General features: G+C 44.5%; 1 protein-coding gene across 3 annotated transcripts in view; it reads right to left on the reverse strand.

The window, feature by feature from the left end:
• The window catches only part of iqck (IQ motif containing K), a 129,768-nt gene that overhangs the window by 14,263 nt on the left and 94,649 nt on the right, over positions 1-20,856 (reverse strand). The gene's annotated exons all lie outside the window — the stretch shown is intronic.

The following is a 20,856-nucleotide window of genomic DNA, read 5'->3' on the forward strand; positions in this document are numbered from 1 at the left end:
CTTTCCACGCCTACTTTGTCAATCCCCCTTATCATGCCGTACACCTCAATTAGATCTCCTCTCATTCTCCTAAACTCCAGGCCTAAACTGCCCAATCTCACTTTGTAAAACAAACCCCTCATCTCTTTGACAAAGGGTCATCTGGACTCAAAATATCAGCTCCTTTCTCTCCTCACAGTTACCAGGAAAGTGGATGAAGGGAAGGCGGTGGATGTTGTCTATCTGGATTTCAGTAAGGCCTTTGATAAGGTCCTTCATGGGCGGCTAGTTAGGAAGGTTCAGTCACTAGGTATACATGGGGAGGTAGTAAATTGGATTAGACACTGGCTCAAGAAGAAACCAGAGAGTGGTAGTGGAGGGTTGCTTCTCTGAGTGGAGGCCTGTGACTAGTGGAGTGCCACAGGGATCAGTGCTGGGTCCATTGTTGTTTGTCATCTATATCAATGATCTGGATGATAATCTGGTAAATTGGATTAGCAAATTTGCTGATGATACAAAGATTGGAGGTGTAGTGGACAGTGAGGAAGGTTTTCAAAGCTTGCAGAGGGATTTGGACCAACTAGAAAAATGGGCTGAAAAATGGCAGATGGAATTTAACGCAGACAAATGTGAGGTATTGCACTTTGGAAGGACAAACCAAAGTAGAACGTACAGGGTAAATGGTAGGACTCTGAAGAGTGCAGATGAACAGAGGGATCTGGGAATACAGGTACAGAATTCCCTAACAGTGACATCACAGGTGGATAGGGTCGTAAAGAGTGCTTTTGGTACATTGGCCTTTATAAATCGGAGTATCGAGTATAAGAGTTGGAATGTTATGGTAAGGTTGTATAAGGCATTGGTGAGGCTGAATTTAGAGTATTGTGTACAGTTTTGGTCACCTAGTTACAGGAAGGATGTAAATAAGGTTGAAAGAGTGCAGAGAAGGTTCATGAGGATGTTGCCGGGACTTGAGAAGCAGAGTTACAGAGAGAGATTGAATACAAAGAACAAAGAACAACACAGCATGGGAAACAGGCCCTCCAGCCCAACGAGTTCACGCCGCCATTTCAACATTGTGAATCCCTCTTCCACCCATGACCCTTGCCTACGCTAATGGCACTCCACATTGGAAACCAGATTGAGGGAAGACTAATTTAGGGACAAATTGTTACACCAATTAGCCTAAGAGCACATCTTTGGGGTGTGGGAGGAAACCAGAGCACCCGGAGAAAACCCATGCAAGCACGGGGAGAATGCGCAAACTCCCACAGACACCGGCCCAAATCCATGTGTCTGCACAGCAAACAGTGATAGTCACTGACCTGTCATGTTGCCCAACAGCTGGTCCAGTTTAAGCGTACACTAATGACATGAAGCACTAGGCTACTCTCAAAACATCCAAGAGCAGCCCTCGTACGACCCATCGCGTGTATGCCCCTTGTTGGACAACAAGGTGGACCGAATCCCCTGTGGATTGAAAGAGAAAAACATCAATACCATGCACATCCTTATGCAAACCTTCAAGGGAATCCCCAGAAGCTCAAAAGTAAAACAAGTGAGCCAGAAAATATGTTGGAAGGTCCATAGGAATCAATTGATTCCCAGGGATGTCCCAAGGCTCTTGATCCTTTTTTAAAACAGTCTCCCATATCCCTCCATCGCCATCCCACTCATGTGCCTATCAAAGTATCCCTTAAACAACTCCAGTGTGCTTGCCTCCACCACCTTACTTGGCAGTGCATTCCATACCCCCACTATCCTCTGTGTGAAAAACCTCCCTCTAACATCCGAATTGTACCTCGCCCCCCTCACCCTGAGCCCGTGGCCCCTCGTAATGTTTATTTCCAATCTAGGAAAAAGCTTACCACTGTTTACTCTATCTACACCCTTCATAATCTTATACACCTCTATTAGATCTCCCCTCATTCTCCATCTTTCTAAGGAAAACAGCCCAAATTTACCCAATCTTTCCTCATAACCAAGTCCTTCCATACCAGGCAGCATCCTGGTAGACCTCCTCTGCACTCTCTCCAGGTTAGATTAGGTTATTTAGGTTAGGACTTTATTGCCTGGAGCGTAGAAGAATGAGGGGAGATTTGATAAAGGTGTATAAGATTTTGATGGGTAAAGATAGAGTGAATACAAGCAGGCTTTTTTCACTGAGGCTAGGGGAGAAAAAAACCAGAGGGCATCGGTTAAGGGTGAAGGAGAAAAGTTTAAAGGGAATATTAGAACATAGAACATAGACCATAGAACCTTACAGCGCAGTACAGGCCCTTCAGCCCTCAATGTTGTGCCGACCCGTGGAACCAATCTAATGACCCTCTAAGCTAAGTTATTCCAATGTTATCCATATGCCTATCCACTGACCATTTGAACGCTCTTAAAGTTGGCGAGTCCACAACTGCTGCAGGCAGGGCATTCCACGCCCTTACTACCCTCTGAGTAAAGAGCCTACCTCTGACATCCGTCCTATAATTATCACCCCTCAATTTAAAGCTATGTCCCCTTGTGTTAGCCATCTCCATCTGTGGTAAAAGGCTCTCACTGTCCACCCTATCCAATCATTTGATCATCTTGTATGCCTCAATTAGGTCACCTTGTAACCTTCTTCTCTCCAATGAAAATAACCTCAAGTCCCTCAGCCTTTCCTCATAAGACCTTCCCACCATACCAGGCAACATCCTGGTAAACCTCCTCTGCACCCTTTCCAATGCCTCCACATCTTTCTTATAATGCGGCGACCAGAACTGTACGCAATACTCCAAGTGCGGCCGCACCAGAGTTTTGTACAGTTGTAACATGGCCTCACGGCTCCGAAATTCAATCCCTCTACCAATAAAAGCTAACACACCGTACACCTTCTTAACAACCTTATCAACCTGGGTGCCAACTTTCAGGGAGCTATGCACATGTACCCCGAGATCTCTCTGCTCATCGACACTACCAAGAGTCCTTCCATTAGCCCTATATTCTGTACTCCTGTTATTCTTACCAAAGTGAATCACCTCACACTTTTCCATATTAAACTCCATTTGCCACCTCTCAGCCCAGCTCTGCAGCTTATCTATGTCCCTCTGCAAACTGTAACATCCATCCTCACTGTCTACAACTCCTCCGACTTTGGTGTCGTCAGCAAATTTACTAACCCATCCTTCTACACCCTCATCTAGGTCATTTATAAAAATGACAAACAGCAGTGGCCCCAAAACAGATCCTTGAGGTACACCACTTGTAACTGAACTCCAGGTTGAATATTTCCCATCAGCCACCACCCCCTGTCTTCTATCAGCTCGCCAATTCCTGATTAGGGGGAGATTGTTCATGCGAAGAGTGGTGGGAGTGTGGAATGAGCTGCTGGATAAAGTGGAAAATGCGGGGTCACTTTTAACATTTAAGAAAAACTTGGACGGGTTCATGGATGAAAGGGGTGTGAGGGATATGGTCCAAGTGCAGGTCATTGGGACTAGGCAAAAAATGGTTCAGCACAGACAAGAAGGGCCAAAAGGCCTGTTTCTGAGCTGTAATTTTCTATGGTTCTAAGCTTCTATGCTGCCAGGCTGGCTGAGATTATCCAGCATTTTCTCTTTTGACCTCATCTCTGCGAGGATTATAACATTCAGCTGTAAATAGCAGCATCTATGATCACCGTTTCTTGAATGAGTTAAAATTGTAAATAGGAGCATCGGAACATAGGAATTAGGAGTGAGACTCAGCAATTCAGCGCTTCTATATCATCATGGCTGATCTCGATTTCATCCTAAATCCATTTTCCTGCCTTTTCCCTCATAAACCTTTATCCCGCTTTTGATCAAATATTTATCTATCTCTTGAATCCATTGATTGATTCTGCGTCCACTGCACTCTGGGGCAGTGAGTTCCATAGATTCACAGCCCTCTGTGAGAAGCCCTCTGTCTTGAACCTCCCCCCTCTTGCTCTATAACTCTGACCTCTTGTCCTAGACTGTTCTAGACGGGGTTAACATTTGGTTAACATTTACTTCATCAATCCCATTGAGTATTTCATATACCTCAATCAAATATCCGCTCATTCTTCTATACTCCAGTGAGTACAAGTCCAAGCTAATCAACTGCTTCTCATACGACAGCCCCTTCAAACCTGGAATCAATCTAATGAACCTCTTCTGAACCTCCTCCGTGTCACCACATCCTTCCTCAAAGAAGGTGACCAAAACTGAACACAATACTCCAAGAATGCTCTCACCAATGTCTTATACAATTGTAATGACAGTTCTCTACTTTTATACTGTAGATCCTTTGCAATAAATGCCAAGATTCCATTTGCCTTCCTAATAACATTCTGCACCTACATACCCACTTTCTGAGACTCATGCACAAGGACATCCAGATCCCTCTCCGCCTTTCGGATTTGTTTCCCATTGAAATAGTAATTTGCCCTTTTATTTTTCTGGCCAAAATGGATAATCTCGCATTTATCCACATGAAACTCCATCTGCCAGATTCTGGTCCATTCCCCTAGCCTGTCAATATCCATTTGTAAACTTTTTATCTCCTCATCACAGCCTGCTTTCCCATGTACTTTCATGTCATCAGCAAGTTTTGCTGTGTTCCATTCTGTCTCTGCTTGTATTGTCTATGGAGACAAGATTGTTTTGATGATGACCTGTTAATTCAATGAATAAATCTCTGTTTGAATCACCTTTCACTTCATTTAATCTTTTATACTCATGTAAAATGCTGCAAGGATTTGGTAGAATTGTTTTGGTAGTTTGTAGTGGTTCTTGGGTTTGGAAGTCCCTGTGGTGGCTGAAAAACTACAAGAGGCACTGGCAACACAGTCTGTTCAATTCTCTAGCTGTGCCTAGAGTAAAAGTAGCAGCAACAAGTGGTAGGAGCATCGGGAGCTCAAACAGCAAATGTAGCAGTGGAAGGAGCAGCACCTTGGGCAATGAACTCAAGGAATCCTTAACCTCCCAACATAATTTATAAACTGTCAAGAACAATGTACATTTTTCAAATTGAATATATAAACATTTGTGCATTAAGGAAGGTAAAATGGTTTTAGGCTGTTTGTGAGCCTAGTGCCTGGGAGACTGGATAGACTCCTAACTAAAATGTCAAGTGTGTATATTTTTTAATGAGGTTTTACCACCTCTGAAAGTAAAGTAATGGATTAAAAGGAGTTAAAGGTGTAGTGGTTGTGGGTAGAAAAGACACAGAGTGTAAAGAAACTTTACCGTTGCTTACCAACAGTGGCCAAATAACACATAGGCAGAGAAAAGACACGGGAAAGATTTAGTGCATCAGCGAGGGAGGACAAAGAACAAAGAACAAAGAAAATTACAGCACAGGAACAGGCCCTTCGGCCCTCCAAGCCTGCACTGACCATGCAGCCCGACTGAACTAAAACCCCCTACCCTTCCGGAGACCATATCCCTCTATTCCCATCTTATTCATGTACTTGTCAAGACGCCCTTTAAAAGTCACTACCGTATCCGCTTCCACTACCTCCCCCGGCAATGAGTTCCAGGCGCCCACGACTCTCTGTATAAAAAATTTGCCTCGTACATCTCCTTTAAAACTTGCCCCTCGCACCTTAAACCAATGCCCCCCTAGTAATTGACTCTTCCACCCTGGGAAAAAGCTTCTGATTATCTACTCTGTCCGTGCCTCTCATAATCTTGTAGACTTCTATCAGGTCTCCCCTCAACTTCCGTTGCTCCAATGAGATCAAACCAAGTTTCTCCAACCTCTCCTCATACCTAATGCCCTCCATACCAGACAACATCCTGGTAAATCTTTTCTGTATCCTCTCCAAAGCCTCCACATCCTTCTGGTAGTGTGGCAGCCACTTTCAGTGACCTGTGTACCTGTACACCCAGATCCCTTTGCCTATCAATACTCTTAAGGGTTCTGCCATTTACTGTATATTTCCTATCTGTCTTAGACCTTCCAAAATGCATTACCTCACATTTGTCCCGATTAAAGTTGATGTGGTGTATATGGATTTTAGCAAAGCATTTGATAAGGTTCCCCATGGTAGGCTACTGCAGAAAATATGGGTGCAAAGGATTGAGGGTGATTTAGCAGTTTGGATCAGGAATTGGCGAGCTGATAGAAGACAGGGGGTGGTGGCTGATGGGAAATATTCAACCTGGAGTTCAGTTACAAGTGGTGTACCTCAAGGATCTGTTTTGGGGCCACTGCTGTTTGTCATTTTTATAAATGACCTAGATGAGGGTGTAGAAGGATGGATAAGTAAATTTGCTGAGGACACCAAAGTTGGAGGAGTTGTAGACAGTGAGGATGGATGTTACAGTTAGCAGAGGGACATAGATAAGCTGCAGAGCTGGGCCGAGAGGTGGCAGATGGAGTTTAATGTGGAAAAGTGTGAGGTGATTCACTTTGGTAAGAGTAACAGGAGTACAGAATATAGGGCTAATGGAAGGACTCTTAGTAGTGTTGACGAGCAGAGAGATCTCAGTGTACATGTGCATAGCTCCCTGAAAGTTGGCACCCAGGTTGATAAGGTTGTTAAGAAGGCGTACGGTGTGTTAGCTTTTATTGGTAGAGAGATTGAATTTCGGAGCTGTGAGGTCATGTTACAACTGTACAAAACTCTGGTGTGGCCGCACTTGGAGTATTGCGTACAGTTCTGGTCGCCACATTATAAGAAAGATGGGGAGGCATTGGAAAGGGTGCAGAGGAGGTTTACCAGGATGTTGCCTGGTATGGTGGGAAGGTCTTATGAGGAAAGGCTGACGGACTTGAGATTCTTTTCCTTAGAGAGAAGGTTAAGAGGTGACCTAATTGAGGCATACAAGATGATCAGAGGATTAGATAGGGTGGACAGTGAGAGCCTTTTTCCTCGGATGGTGATGGCTAACACGAGGGGACATAGCTTTAAATTGAGGGGTGGTAATTATAGGACAGATGTCAGAGGTAGGTTCTTTACTCAGAGGGTAGTAAGGGCGTGGACTCACCAACTTTAAAGGTGTTCAAATGGTCAGTGGATAGGCATATGGATAACATTGGAATAGTTTAGGTTAGAGGGTCATTAGATTGGTTCCACTGGTCGGCGCAACATCGAGGGCCAAAGGGCCTGTACTGCGCTGTAATGTTCTATGTTCTACAACCACTCTCTGACTTCTTCCACTGAGCCAGTGTCTAATCCAATTTACTATCTCCCCATGTATACTTAGTGACTGAACCTTCCTAACTAACCTCCCATGAGGGACCTTATCAAAGGCCTTGCTGAAATCCAGGTAGACAACATCCACCAGTTTCCCTTCATCCACTTTCCTGGTAACCTCCTTGAAAAACTCTAATAGATTGGTCAAACATGACCTACCACACACAAAGACATGTTGACTCTCCCTAATAAGTCCCTATCTATCCAAATATTTGTAGATCCTATCCCTTATCACACCTACCAATAACTTGCCCACCACTGACGTCAAACTTACTGGCCTATAATTTCCCAGATTTCTTTTGGAACCTTTTGTAAACAACGGAACAACATGAGCCACCCTCCAATCATCCAGCACCTCCCCCGTGAATACTGACATTTTAAATATGTTTGCCAGGGCCCTTGCAAGTTCAACACTAGCCTCCCTCAAGGTCTGTGGGAATACCCTGTCCGGTCCTGGGGATTTATCCACTCTGATTTGCCTCAAGACAGCCAGCATCTCCTCCCCTTTAATCTGTAAAGGTTCCATGACCTCCCTACCCTATTTCCATAGACTCCATGTCCGTTTTCTCAGTAAATACGGATGCAAAAAACACATTTAGTATCTCCCCCATCTCTTTTGGTTCCATACACAGTCTACCACTCCGGTCTTCCAGAGGACCAATTTTATCCCTCACTATCCTTTGCTCCTAACATACCTATAGAAGCTCTTTGGATTTTCCTTCACTCTGTCTGCCAAAGCAACCTCATGTCTTCTTTTAGCCTTCCTGGTTTCCCTCTTAAGTGTCTTCTTACACATTTTACACTCCTCAAGCATCTGATCTGTTCCTTGCTGCTTGTATATTTCATACAACTCTCTCTTCCTCTTAATCAATGTTACAATCTCCCTCAAGAACCAAGGTTCCTTATTCCTATTTATTTTGCCTCTAATCCTGACAGGAACATACAAACTCTGCACTCTCAAAATTTCTCCTTTAAAGGCCTCCCTCTTTCCATTTACATCCTTACCAGAGAACAGCCTGTGCCAATCCACACTTCCCAGATCCCTTCTCATTTCATCAAATTTGGCCTTTTTCCAGTTCAGAACTTCAAACTGAGGACCAGATCTATCCTTATCCATGATCAGGTTGAAACTAATGGCATTGTGATCACTGGATCCAAAGTGTTCCTTCACACTCACATCCATCACCTGCCCTAACTCATTTCCCAATAGGAGATCCAATATCACACCCTCTCTAGATGGCACCTCTGTATACTGATGTAGAAAATTCTCCTGAACACATTTCACAAACTCTACCCTGTCTAAACCTTTAACAGTATGCGAGTCCCAATCTATATGTGGAAAATTAAAATCCCCTACTATCACAACTTTCTGTTTCTTGCAGTTGTCAGCTATCTCTCTGCTGATTTGCTCCTCCAATTCTCACTGACTATTGGGTGGTCTATAATACAACCCCATTAATGACCACACTGCCCAACTGAACTAAAACCCCCTTACTTCCAGGGACTATATCCCTCTATTCCCAACATATTCATGTATTTGTCACGATGCCCCTCAAAACTCACTATCCAGCACTCTTCTGTGGTCTCATCAAAGCCCTGTACAGTTAAAGTGCATCTGTCCTATTTTCATATTCTATCTGCCTTGTAATAAAGGCCAACATTCCACTTGCCTTCTTAATTACTTGCTGTTCCTGCATGCTAACATTTTGCAATTCATGTACAAAGATATCCAGGTTTCTCGACTGCAGCATTCTGTATTCTGATTCTATTTACATAAGATGCTGCCTTTCTGTTCTCCCTGCCAAAATGAACAATCTCACTTCTTCACACATTACACTCCAACTGCCATTGTTTTTGGTTGCTCACTTATTTATATCCCTTTGCAGACACTTTGTTATTTAAAGTGGAGACAAAAATAGATTTCCTTTATCAACAAAGAATCAGCATTATATTATTTATTAGAATATTTTGTACTCTCAAACCTCTGGAATTGTAATGTGTTCTTTCTGAGTTGCTAACAGCTGTCAGCAAATGGAATCTGAGGTTCTGGACCTACCCCATGACAACAGCCTTGTGAATGTGAAATTCTATCCATTTGGAATGAAACAACATAGAAAAACCAATAATACTAACACATCTTGTGATGGCCATAAGTTATTAATAGAGGGAATGATGAACCTCCCTCAGACAGGAGGCTTAATCAACACAATATCCTCTTGGAGTTCTAGATCTCCATTTAGTATTTTTGAGAAAAGTTGCTTAGTAAATAAACTAGCCCTAATTTTAAGATTATTAGCTTTGAGTGATTTTTGTATGTGGATATGCAAATCCCCCATTTCTGCTCCAATCCTAATCTCTTGCCAATTTGAAAGTATTCTGAATGATCTTTCTTGGCCCCATTGGCCACAATTGTTCCTATTCATTTAATCCTTCAATTTCCTTTTTACTTTCCCATTCCCATCCACACAATTTCATCTGGTTCTTAGCGTCACACATAGATAACTCTTTATTCCCTCATTCAGATCAAGATATATATGGTGCAAGGCTGAGTTCCAAGGACCGATATCTGATTAACACTGAGAAGGTGATCTTCAGCCCACATTCTCTTGGTGGCGGGGACTCAAGATCCGGCGAAATCCAAAAATGGCAAATCCCGCCGGTGAGACCAGGATCTCCCATTTTCGCCACCCTCGACATAATCAGGTTCACGCCCATAATGGACTGGAATCTGATTTGCATTCATTTGCATAAATTTGAATGTCATCAAACACCCATCATGCCACATGATACCCCCACAGTGTATTTGTCGGCGAGGTTTATAACAGGTTCACCCAGACGTGTCGAGGTGATCCCTCCAGGGCACAAAGGACATGACTGGGCACTGCCCCCTGGCAATTTCCCCTGGCACTCTAGCCAACCTGACAGTGCCAATCTGCGCTGGAAGCAGTACCGGGGGGATCCTAGTGGGTTTGATCATGTCTGTGTGGTGAGAAGGGAGAGCATTCAAGGAAGGGAGGGAGGAATTCCAGCCCTTACTGTTGGGGAAGAGAGAGGGAGATGCCAGAGTTGTTGCGGGGGTTGGAGGAGAGAGGTTGGTGTTGATTGCGGTGGTGGGCAGGGAAATGCCAGTGATAGGAGTTGGGGGAGGGGGTGATGCTAGTGTTGACAAGAGGTGGAGGAGTGGGGGGAAAGAAATGCCAAAGTTGATGGATGGGTGGGTGGGAGGAGGTGGAAGAGGGAGATGCCATCATTGGTGAGGTGGGAGAGAAATACTGGCATTAATGGTGGGGGAAGCGATGCCAGCATTGCTGGAAGGGGGAAGAGATAATAGAAATATACAGTGCAGAAGAGCCCCTTTGACCCCTTGAATCTGCACCAAGATGGGAGAAACACCTGATCTCTCACCTAATTCCAGCTGCCAGCACTTGGCCAGCAGGATTTGCCATTTCTGGATTTCACCGGATCTTGAGTCCCCACCATCAAGAGAATGTGGGCTGAAGATCACCCTCTCAGTGTTAGTTAGATATCGGTCCTTGGAACTCAGTCTTGCACCATATAGATCCTGATCTGAATGAGGGAATAAAGAGTCCTGAATGTTATGATGTGCCAAGTGCTCATCCAGGTATTTTTCTACCACCCTCCCAGGCAGCGCATTCCAGACCCTCACCACCCTCTGGGTTAAAAAGCTTTTCCTCCTAAATTTCTTGCCCCTCACTTTTAGCTTGCGTCCCCTCGTGACTGACACTTCAACTAAGGGGAACAGCTGCTCCTTATCCACTCTGTCCATGTCTCTCTTAATATTCTACACCTCAATCAGGTCACCCCTCAGTCTTCTCTGCTCCAATGAAAACAACTCAAGTCTACCCAACTTCTCTTCATAACTGAAATGTTCCTTCCCAGGCAGCATCCTGGTGAATCCCCTCTGCACCCCCTCCAGTGCAATCACATCCTTCCTATAATGTGGTCACCAGAACTGCACACAGTGCTCCAGCTGTGGTCTCTCCAAAGTTCTATACGACTCCAACATGACCTGTCTGCTTTTGGAATCTATACCCTGATTGATAAAGGCAAGTGTCCCATGTGCCTTTTTCACCATCCTACTGTCATACCCTTCCGCTTTCAGAGACCTGTGGACAAACACACCAAGGGCCCTTTGTTCCACTGAACTTCCTAGATGTCGATGTTGATTAGGGGGTAGGGGGGAAAGGTGCTGGTGTTGATGAGGGGGTGAGGGGGGTCATAGAATCATAGATTCCTACAGTGCAGAAGGAGGCAATTCGGCCCATCACATCTTCACCAATCACAATCCCACCCAGGGTCTATCCCCACAACATATTAACCCTGCTAATCCCCCTGACACTAGGATCAATTTAGCCAGGCCAATCAACCTAACCTGCACATTTTCAGGCTGTGGGAGTAAAAATCCAGAGAGAAACACACTGTTTTCAGTCAGACATACACATTTTGCTATTTTTTGGTAAGATGCATGAGCAGTACAGTAGTTAGCACTGCTGCCTTACAGTGCCAGGGACCTTAGTTCAATTCCAGCCTCAGCTCACTGTCTCTGTGGAGTTTGCACATTCTCCCCCTGTTTACAAAACTGGGTGTTCTGGTTTCCTCCCATAGTCCGAAAGAAGTGCAGGTTAGGTTAATTGGCCATGCTAAATTGCCCCTTAGTGTCAGGAGGACTATGGTAAATAAGTGGGCCTGGGCAGGATTGTTGTCAGTGTATGCTCAATGGGCCAAAAGGCCTGCTTCTACAATGTAGGGATTCTATGATTCTATGCTGCCCAAAATGTTACCTACAAAGGTTTTAATTCAGACAGGGAAAATCAGACATGAGAGTAAGCTTGCAGATGACATAAAAACTGACTGCAAAAGCTTCTATAGATACATGAAGAGAAAAAGACTGGTGAAGGCAAATGTAGGTCCCTTACCATTATAAGAACATAAGAACTAGGAGCAGGAGTAGGCCATTTGGCCCCTCCAGCCTGCTCCACCATTCTGATGGCTGATCTTTTCGTGAATTCAGCTCCACTTACCCACCTGCTCACCATAATCCTTAATTCCTTTACTGTTCAAAAATCTATCTATCCTTGCCTTAAAAACATTCAATGAGGGAGCCTCAACTGCTTCACTGGGCAGGGAATTCCACAGATTCACAACCCTTTGTGTGAAGAAGTTCCTCCTCAACTCAGTCCTAAATCTGCTCCCCCTTATTTTGAGGCCATGCCCCCTAGTTCTAGTTTCATCCGTCAGTGGAAACAACTTCTCTGCTTCTATTACTATCCATTCCCTTCATAACCTTATATGTTTCTATAAGATCTCCCCTCATTTTTCTGAATTCCAATGAGTATAGCCCCAGTCTACTCAGTCTCTTCTCATAAGCCAACCCTCTCAACTCCAGAATCAACCTAGTGAATCTCCTCTGCACCCCCTCCAGTGCCAGTATATCCTTTCTCAAGTAAGGAGACCAAAACTGTACACAGAACTCCAGGTGTGGCCCCTTCAGCACCTTATACAGCTGCAACATAATCTCGCTGTTTTTAAACTCCATCCCTCTGGCAATGAAGGACAAAATTCCATTTGCCTTCTTAATTACCTGCTGCATCTGCAAACCAACTCCTTGAGATTCTTGCACAAGGACACCCAGGTCCCTCTGCACAGCAGCATGCTGCAATTTTTTACCATTTAAATAATAGTCCATTTTGCTGTTATTCCTACCAAAATGGATGAGCTCACATTTACCAACATTGTACTCCATCTGCCAGACCCTCGCCCACTCACTTAGACTATCTACATCCCTTTGCAGACTTTCAGCATCCTCTGCATTCTTTGTTCTGCCAATCATCTTGGTGTTATCTGTGAATTTTGACACACTACAATTGGTCCCCAACTCCAAATCATCTATGTAAATCATAAACAATTGCGGTCCCCACACTGATCCCTGAGGCACACCACTAGTCACTGATTGCCAACCAGAAAAACACCCATTTACCCCCAATCTTTGCTTTCTGTCAGTTAACCAATCCTCTATCCGTGCTAATACATTACCCATAATACGGTGCACCTTTATCTTACGTAGCAGTCTTTGGTGTGGCACCTTGTCAAATGCCTTCTGGAAATCCAGATACACCACATCCACAGGTTCCCCGCTGTCAACTGCACATGGAATGTTCTCAAAAAATTCCACCAAACTAGTCATAAGAACATAAGAAATAGGAGCAGGAGTAGGCCATCTAGCCCCTGAGCCTGCCCCAGCATTCAATAAGATCATGGCTGATCTGTCGTGGCTCAGTTCCACATTCCCGCCCTCTCCCCATAACCCTTAATCCCCTTGCCCATCAAAAACCTATCAACCCGCGTCTTAAAAATATTTAGTGAGGTAGCCTCCACCACTTCAACGAGCAGAGAATTCCAGAGATTCACCACCCTTTGAGTGAAGAAGTTCCTCCTCAACTCCGTTCTAAACCGCCCCCCCTTTATCTTGAGGCTGTGCCCTCTAGTCCTACTGTCCTTTCTGAGCGGGAACAGCCTCTCCACCTCTATCCTATCCATCCCATTCATCATCTTATACATCTCAATGAGATCTCCCCTCATTCTTCTAAACTCTAACGAGTACAAGCCCAGTTTATTCAGCCTCTCCTCATAGTTCAACCCCCTCAACTCCGGTATCAGCCTAGTAAACCTCCTCTGCACTCCCTCCAAGGCCAAAATATCCTTGCGTAAGTGTGGCGACCAAAACTGCACACAGTACTCCAGCTGCGGCCTCACCAATGCCCTATACAGCTGCAGCAAGACCTCCCTACTTTTATATTCAATCCCCCTCGCTATGAAGGCCAGCATCCCATTCGCCTTCCTGACCACCTGCTGCACCTGCAAGCTGGGTTTTTGCGACTCATGCACAAGGACCCCGAGGTCCCTCTGCACCGTCGCCTGCTGCAGTTTTTCACCACTTAAGTAATAGTCCTTCCTACCATTATTCCTACCAAAGTGGACAACCTCACATTTGCCAACATTAAATTCCATTTGCCAGTTCCTGGCCCATTTGCCCAGCCTATCTAGATCCTTCTGCAGACTCTCCACACCCTCCGCACAATTTGCCGTTCCACCAATCTTGGTGTCATCAGCAAATTTCGACACCATACACTCAGTTCCCTCCTCCAGATCATCTATATAAATGGTAAATAGCTGAGGCCCCAGCACCGACCCCTGGGGCACTCCACTAGTCACCAACCGCCAATCCGAATAGCACCCATTGACCCCCACTCTCTGCCTCCATTTTGACAGCCAATCCTCTATCCACGCTAACACCCTACCCCCAACTCCATGCCCCCTGACCTTCTGTAATAACCTCTAGTGAGGCACCTTGTCAAACGCCTTCTGAAAATCAAGAAACACCACATCCACCGGCTCTGCTCTATCCACCGCCCTAGACACATCCTCAGAGAACTCCAATAAATTTGTCAGACACGACTTCCCCTTAACGAAACCGTGCTGCGTCTGCTCTACCAGACAATTCTCCTCAAGATGCCTCGCTATTTTCTCCTTGATGACGGATTCTAACATTTTTCCTACAACAGACGTTAAACTAACCGGCCTATAATTCCCCACCTTTTGCCTGCCACCCTTCTTAAACAACGGCGTAACATTAGCCGTTTTCCAATCTTCCGGCACTTCCCCGGAATCCAGCGACGTTTGGAAAATAATCACCAAGGCATCCACTATCACCTCTGCCATTTCCTTCAGAACCCTTGGATGCATTCCATCCGGTCCTGGGGACTTGTCCACAGTCAGTCCCTCCAGTCTGTCGAGCACTGCCTCTCTAGTAACAATAATGTCATTCAGGCATAGTCAAATATGACCTGCCCTTCATGAACCCATGCTGCATTTTACCAACGAACAATTTATATCCAGATGTCTCACTATTTCTTCCTTGATGATAAATTCAAGCATAAATTCAGGACGAAGGAAGAGCGGTGGATGTGGTTTATATGGACTTCAGCAAGGTGTTCGATAAGGTCCCCCATGCAAGACTTCTTGAAAAAGTGAGAGGGCATGAGATCCAAGGGGCTTTGGCCTTGTGGATCCAGAACTGGCTTGCCTGCAGAAGGCAGAGAGTGGTTGTGGATGGGTCTTTTTCTGCATGGAGGTCGGTCACCAGTGGAGTGCCCCAGGGATCTGTTCTAGGACCCTTGCTGTTTGTCATTTTCATAAATGACTTGGATGAGGAAGTGGAGGGATGGGTTGGTAAGTTTGCTGACGATACGAAGGTTGGTGGTGTTGTGGATAGTCTGGAGGGATGTCAGAAGTTGCAGTGGGACATAGATAGGATGCAAGACTGGGCGGAGAAGTGGCAGATGGACTTCAACACGGATAAATGTGTAGTGGTCCATTTTGGCAGGACCAATGGGATGAAGGAGTATAATATCAAGGGTAAGACTCTGAGCAGTGTAGAGGATCAGCAGGACCTTGGGGTTCGGGTCCATAGGACTCTTAAATCTGCCTTGCAGGTGGAGGATGTGGTTAAGAAGGTGTATGGTGTACTAGCCTTCATTAATCAAGGGATTGAGTTTAGGAGTCGGGAAGTAATGCTGCAACTTTATAGGACCCTTGTCAGACCCCACTTGGAGTACTGTGCGCAGTTCTGGTCGCCTCATTACAAGAAAGATGTGGAAGCTATTGAGGAGATTTTGGGTGGTATGTCTTTTGAGGATAGGTTGAGGGAGCTCGGTCCTTTCTCCCTGGAGAGACGAAGGATGAGAGGTGACCTGATAAGAGGTTATAAGATGTTGAGAGGTATTGATCGAGTGGATTCTCAGAGGCTATTTCCCAGGGCTGAAACGGTCAGTACGAGAGGACGCAGGTTTAAGGTGCTGAGGAGCAGGTACAGAGGAGATGTCAGGGGTAAGTTTTTCACTCAGAGGGTGGTGGGTGAGTAGAATCGGCTGCTGTCGGTGGTGATGGAGGCGAACTCACTGGGGTCTTTTAAGAGACTTCTGGATGAGTATATGGGATTTAATGGGATTGAGGGTTATAGGTAAGCCTGGTAGGTAGGGAATTGATCAGCGCAACTTGTGGGCCAAAGGGCCTGTTTGTGCTGTAGTTTTTCTATGTTCTATGTTCTATTTTCCCTACTATAGAAGTTAAGCTAACTGGCCTATTGTTTCCCAACTTTTGTCTACCTGTTTTTTAAACAGTGGCGTCACATTTGCTGTTTTCCAATCTGTGGGAATCACCCCAGAGCCCAGCGAATTTTGGTAAATTACCACTAGTGCATTTGCTATTTCCCCCGTAGTCTCCTTTAGCACCCTGGCATGAATTCCATCAGGACCAGGAGACTTGTCTACCATTAGCCCCATTAACTTGCCCAACCCTATCTTTTTCGTGATAATGATCATTTAGAATCAGGTGAATTCATAATAGGCAACAGAGAGATGGCAAAGCAGATGAACAAATACTTTGGATCTGTCTTCACTAAGGAGGACACAAATAACCTTCCAGAAATACAACGGGACAGAGGGTCTAGCATGAAGGAGGAACTGAAGGAAATCCTTATTAGTCAGGAAATTGTATTGGGGGAATTGCTGGGATTAAAACCCGATAAGTCCCCAGGGCCTGATGCTCTGCATCCCAGAGTACTCAAGGAAGTGGCCCTAAAAATAATGGATTCATTGGTGTTGGTTTTCCAGCATTCTATAGACTCTGGAAGAGTTCCTGTGGATCGGAGGGGAGCTAATGTAACCCCACTTTTTAAAAAAGCAGGGAGAGAGAATGGGGATTTATAGACCGGTTAGCCTGACATCGGTGGTGGGGAAAATGCTGGAGTCAATTATTAAGGATGTAATAACTGAGCATTTGGAAAGTGGTGACAGGGTCGGTCCAAGTCAGCATGGATTCACTGAAGGAAAATTGTGTTTGACAAATCTTCTGGAATTTTTTGAGGCTGTGACCAGTAGGGTGGACAAGGGTGAACCAGTGGATGCTTTAGTAATGTATTGAGGTGGATAGAGAACTCATTAGCAGACAGGAAGCAGAGAGTAGGAATAAATGGGTCCTTTTCAGAATGGCAGGCAGTGACTAGTGGGATATCGCAGGGTTCAGTGCTGGGATCCCAGCCATTCACAATATACATTAATGATTTGGATGAAGGAAGCAATATCTCCAAATTTGCAGATGACACTAAGCTGGATGGCAGTGTGTGCTGTGAGGAGGATGCTAAGAGACTGCAGGGTGATTTGGACAGCCTGGCTAAGTGGGCAAATACTTGGCAAATGCAATATTATGTGAATAAATGTGAGATTATCCACTTTGGTGGCAAAAACAGGAAGATTATTATCTGAATGGTGGCAGTTTAGGAAAAGGGGAAGGACTCGAAGGGCTGAATGGCCTACTCCTGCACCTGATTGCTATGTTTCTATGACTCTATCCCACCAATCAGAGTACATTTTCTCTAACTCTACTTTCTGTCTGTTCCTTCCAACAAATTACAGGCTCACATTATAATATTCCCTCCAATTCTGTGTTCTTTTGTTTCTTTCTCATCATCTGTTGTTCGGAACCATATCAAATACCTTCTGGAAGTTTATTTTAACAACATCTATACTCACTACCAAACCCACCATGTCATTTTACTCCTCAAAATTTCCGCTCAGGGTTGTTTTTCAATGGAAAAATGACTTGTATTTAGCAAGCCCCAGGGATCGGTGCTGGGGCCTCAGCTATTTACCATTTATATAGATGATCTGGAGGAGGGAACCGAGTGTATGGTGTCGAAATTTGCTGATGACACCAAGATTGGGGGAACGGCAAATTGTGCGGAGGGTGTGGAGAGTCTGCAGAAGGATCTAGATAGGCTGGGCGAATGGGCCAGGAACTGGCAAATGGAATTTAATGTTGGCAAGTGTGAGGTGGTCCACTTTGGTAGGAAGAATGGTAGGAAGGATTATTACTTACGTGGAGAAAAACTGCAGCAGGCGACGGTGCAGAGGGACCTCGGGGTCCTTGTGCATGAGTCGCAAAAACCCAGCCTGCAGGTGCAGCAGGTGGTCAGGAAGGCGAATGGGATGCTGGCCTTCATAGCGAGGGGGATTGAATATAAAAGTAGGGAGGTCTTGCTGCGGCTGTATAGGGCATTGGTGAGGCCGCAGCTGGAGTACTGTGTGCAGTTTTGGGCGCCGTACTTACGCAAGGATATTTTGGCCTTGGAGGGAGTGCAGAGGAGGTTTACTAGGCTGATGCCGGAGTTGAGGGGGTTGAGCTATGAGGAGAGGCTGAATAAATTAGGCTTGTACTCGTTAGAGTTTAGAAGAATGAGGGGAGATCTCATTGAGACGTATAAGATGATGAATGGGATGGATAGGATAGAGGTGGAGAGACTCTTCCCGCTCAGAAAGGATAGTAGGACTAGGGGGCACAGCCTCAAGATAAAGGGGGGTGCGGTTTAGAACGGAGTTGAGGAGGAACTTCTCCACTCAAAGGGTGGTGAATCTCTGGAATTCTCTGCCCATTGAAGTGGTGGAGGCTACCTCGCTAAATATTTTTAAGATGCGGGTTGATGGGTTTTTGATAAGAGAGGGGATTAAGGGTTATGGGGAGAGGGCGGGAATGTGGAACTGAGCCACGACAGATCAGCCATGATCTTATTGAATGGCGGGGCAGGCTCGAAGGGCTAGATGGCCTACTCCTGCTCCTATTTCTTATGTTCTTATGTAAGCCATTTTTCAGGAGCATATTAAGCACGCTAACCAAGGAACTGCTATATTTTCCTAGACATTTCGTATTCCCTTCCGTCACCCTTCTTTTTTCAGTTTCAATTTTTACTTTATTTCATTATTCATCCATGGCTAGTTTGTTCTTGCCTTTTAGTCCTTTCCTGCCTCTACTCACCATTTCAATATTCTCCACTCTTATTCCATTTCTTTGTTAGTAGATTTTTCCAGTTTCTTTTCCCAGGTACGTTCCCATCCCTCTAAAACCAGCATTTTCCCCCAGTTCATTAGTTTGGTCCTCATTTTACAATCATTGTTCTTTTCATTCTTTGTCACTCCTATGATATTGTGATTGCTATTTCCTAAATGTTCTCCTCTGCTTACATTTCTTATCTGAACTGGTTCATTTCCCATTATTAGATCCAGAATTCACCCTCTCATGTTAGGTTTTATCCACACTGGATAAAAGAATCTTGCAACCATTGTAAACACTCCATTCTGTTTCCCTTTCTTTACCTCTTCTATCTTGTTTATCTCGGGACAGTTACAAGCATTTATGTTCATTATTTTTTCTTCTTTATTCACGTCAGAAATTTGGTTTCATAGTTCTTCCTCCATCTCCTTTTGACTATCAGATGGTCTATTAGGTACCCTGTATAACTCTATCAGCATGATCAATTCATTCTCATCATTTATTTTGATCCATTTTATCATCACTAAATCCCCAACTATCAGCAATGATGCCATTAATGACTAACTCAAGTAGTTCAGCCCCATAAATACAATGAGTATATTCACTACACAGACCACCACTTCCTCTGAAGTAAGAAGGGATGGACAATAAATGCAGGCCTTGCTAGTGATGCCCAGGTCCCACGAATGAATATTTTCCAAAAACATCTTGTCAGGGCACTTCTGCAGCGTTAACGGTTAAATGAATGCAACCATGGCAACACAACCATGTTCTGTCCTTGACAAATCATTTATACATGGATTTTGTATAGTCTGACTCAGTGAAATCGGAACTCTGACTTTCAATGGGAATGTAACACAACAGCTGAAAATAGCAGCAGATGCTGCCCTCACTGACTGCAGTAGTTTCTTGCAGCTATGCGACATACACACACAATGTAAAAAGGGCATAATGTCAGAATGCACACTTTCTGCTAACAGAACACTGCACGTTATAAACACAAACAGGACGGCAGCCATACTTCCCTTCCTTTTTGCTTAGGCAGAATTAGAAATGTGCACACTTTACTATGTTCCCCAAACTATATTTTGTAATAAACAAATTATCATTCATGGAGAAAGGCAATGGTAAAGGAAAATGTCTTTGTGCCTGTGCTTAGTCTTAAACTGAGTGGAATAAAACATTTGTAATTCAGGAAGGGAGGGGAGGGATTTCACTGTTTTGGTGATATTTTTAATGCATTATTTATCCTGTTTAAAATTGCAGAATGAAAACAGCAGAAACCTTCCCTCTCAACAATTTTACTATCATATTTGCCTCAATTTCTGCCCAGGTCACACATAGGCTGGCATATAATTAGTACATGTCCAACCTTCAAAGTATCAATGAGTTTGCTAATTTTTATAGATTCATCGAGATATACAGCACAGAAAAAGGTTCTTCCATTCCATCATCATCCCCCTAATAAAGTTACTGAAAGTAAGAGCTGACAAAGCACAGACAGCAAAATAAGGCGCCCAAGGTGTTAGGAAGTAGCTGGAGCCATAGAGTCATAGAGGTTTACAGCATGGCAAAAGACCCTTTGACCCAACTTGTTCATGAAGCCCTTTTCTTACCACTAAACTAGTCTCAATTGCCCGCATTTGGTCCATATCCCTCTATACTCATTTCACCCATGTAACTGTTTAAACGCTTTTTAAAAGACAAAATTGTACCAGCCTCTACTACTACCTCAGGCAGCTCATTCTCAAAACTCACCTCTGTGTGAAAAGATTGCTCCTCTGGATCTTTTGTAT

Source organism: Carcharhinus amblyrhynchos, unplaced genomic scaffold (genome assembly GCF_965287045.1).
Source record: "Carcharhinus amblyrhynchos unplaced genomic scaffold, sCarAmb.v2.hapA scaffold_370, whole genome shotgun sequence".
Lineage (NCBI taxonomy): Eukaryota > Metazoa > Chordata > Chondrichthyes > Carcharhiniformes > Carcharhinidae > Carcharhinus > Carcharhinus amblyrhynchos.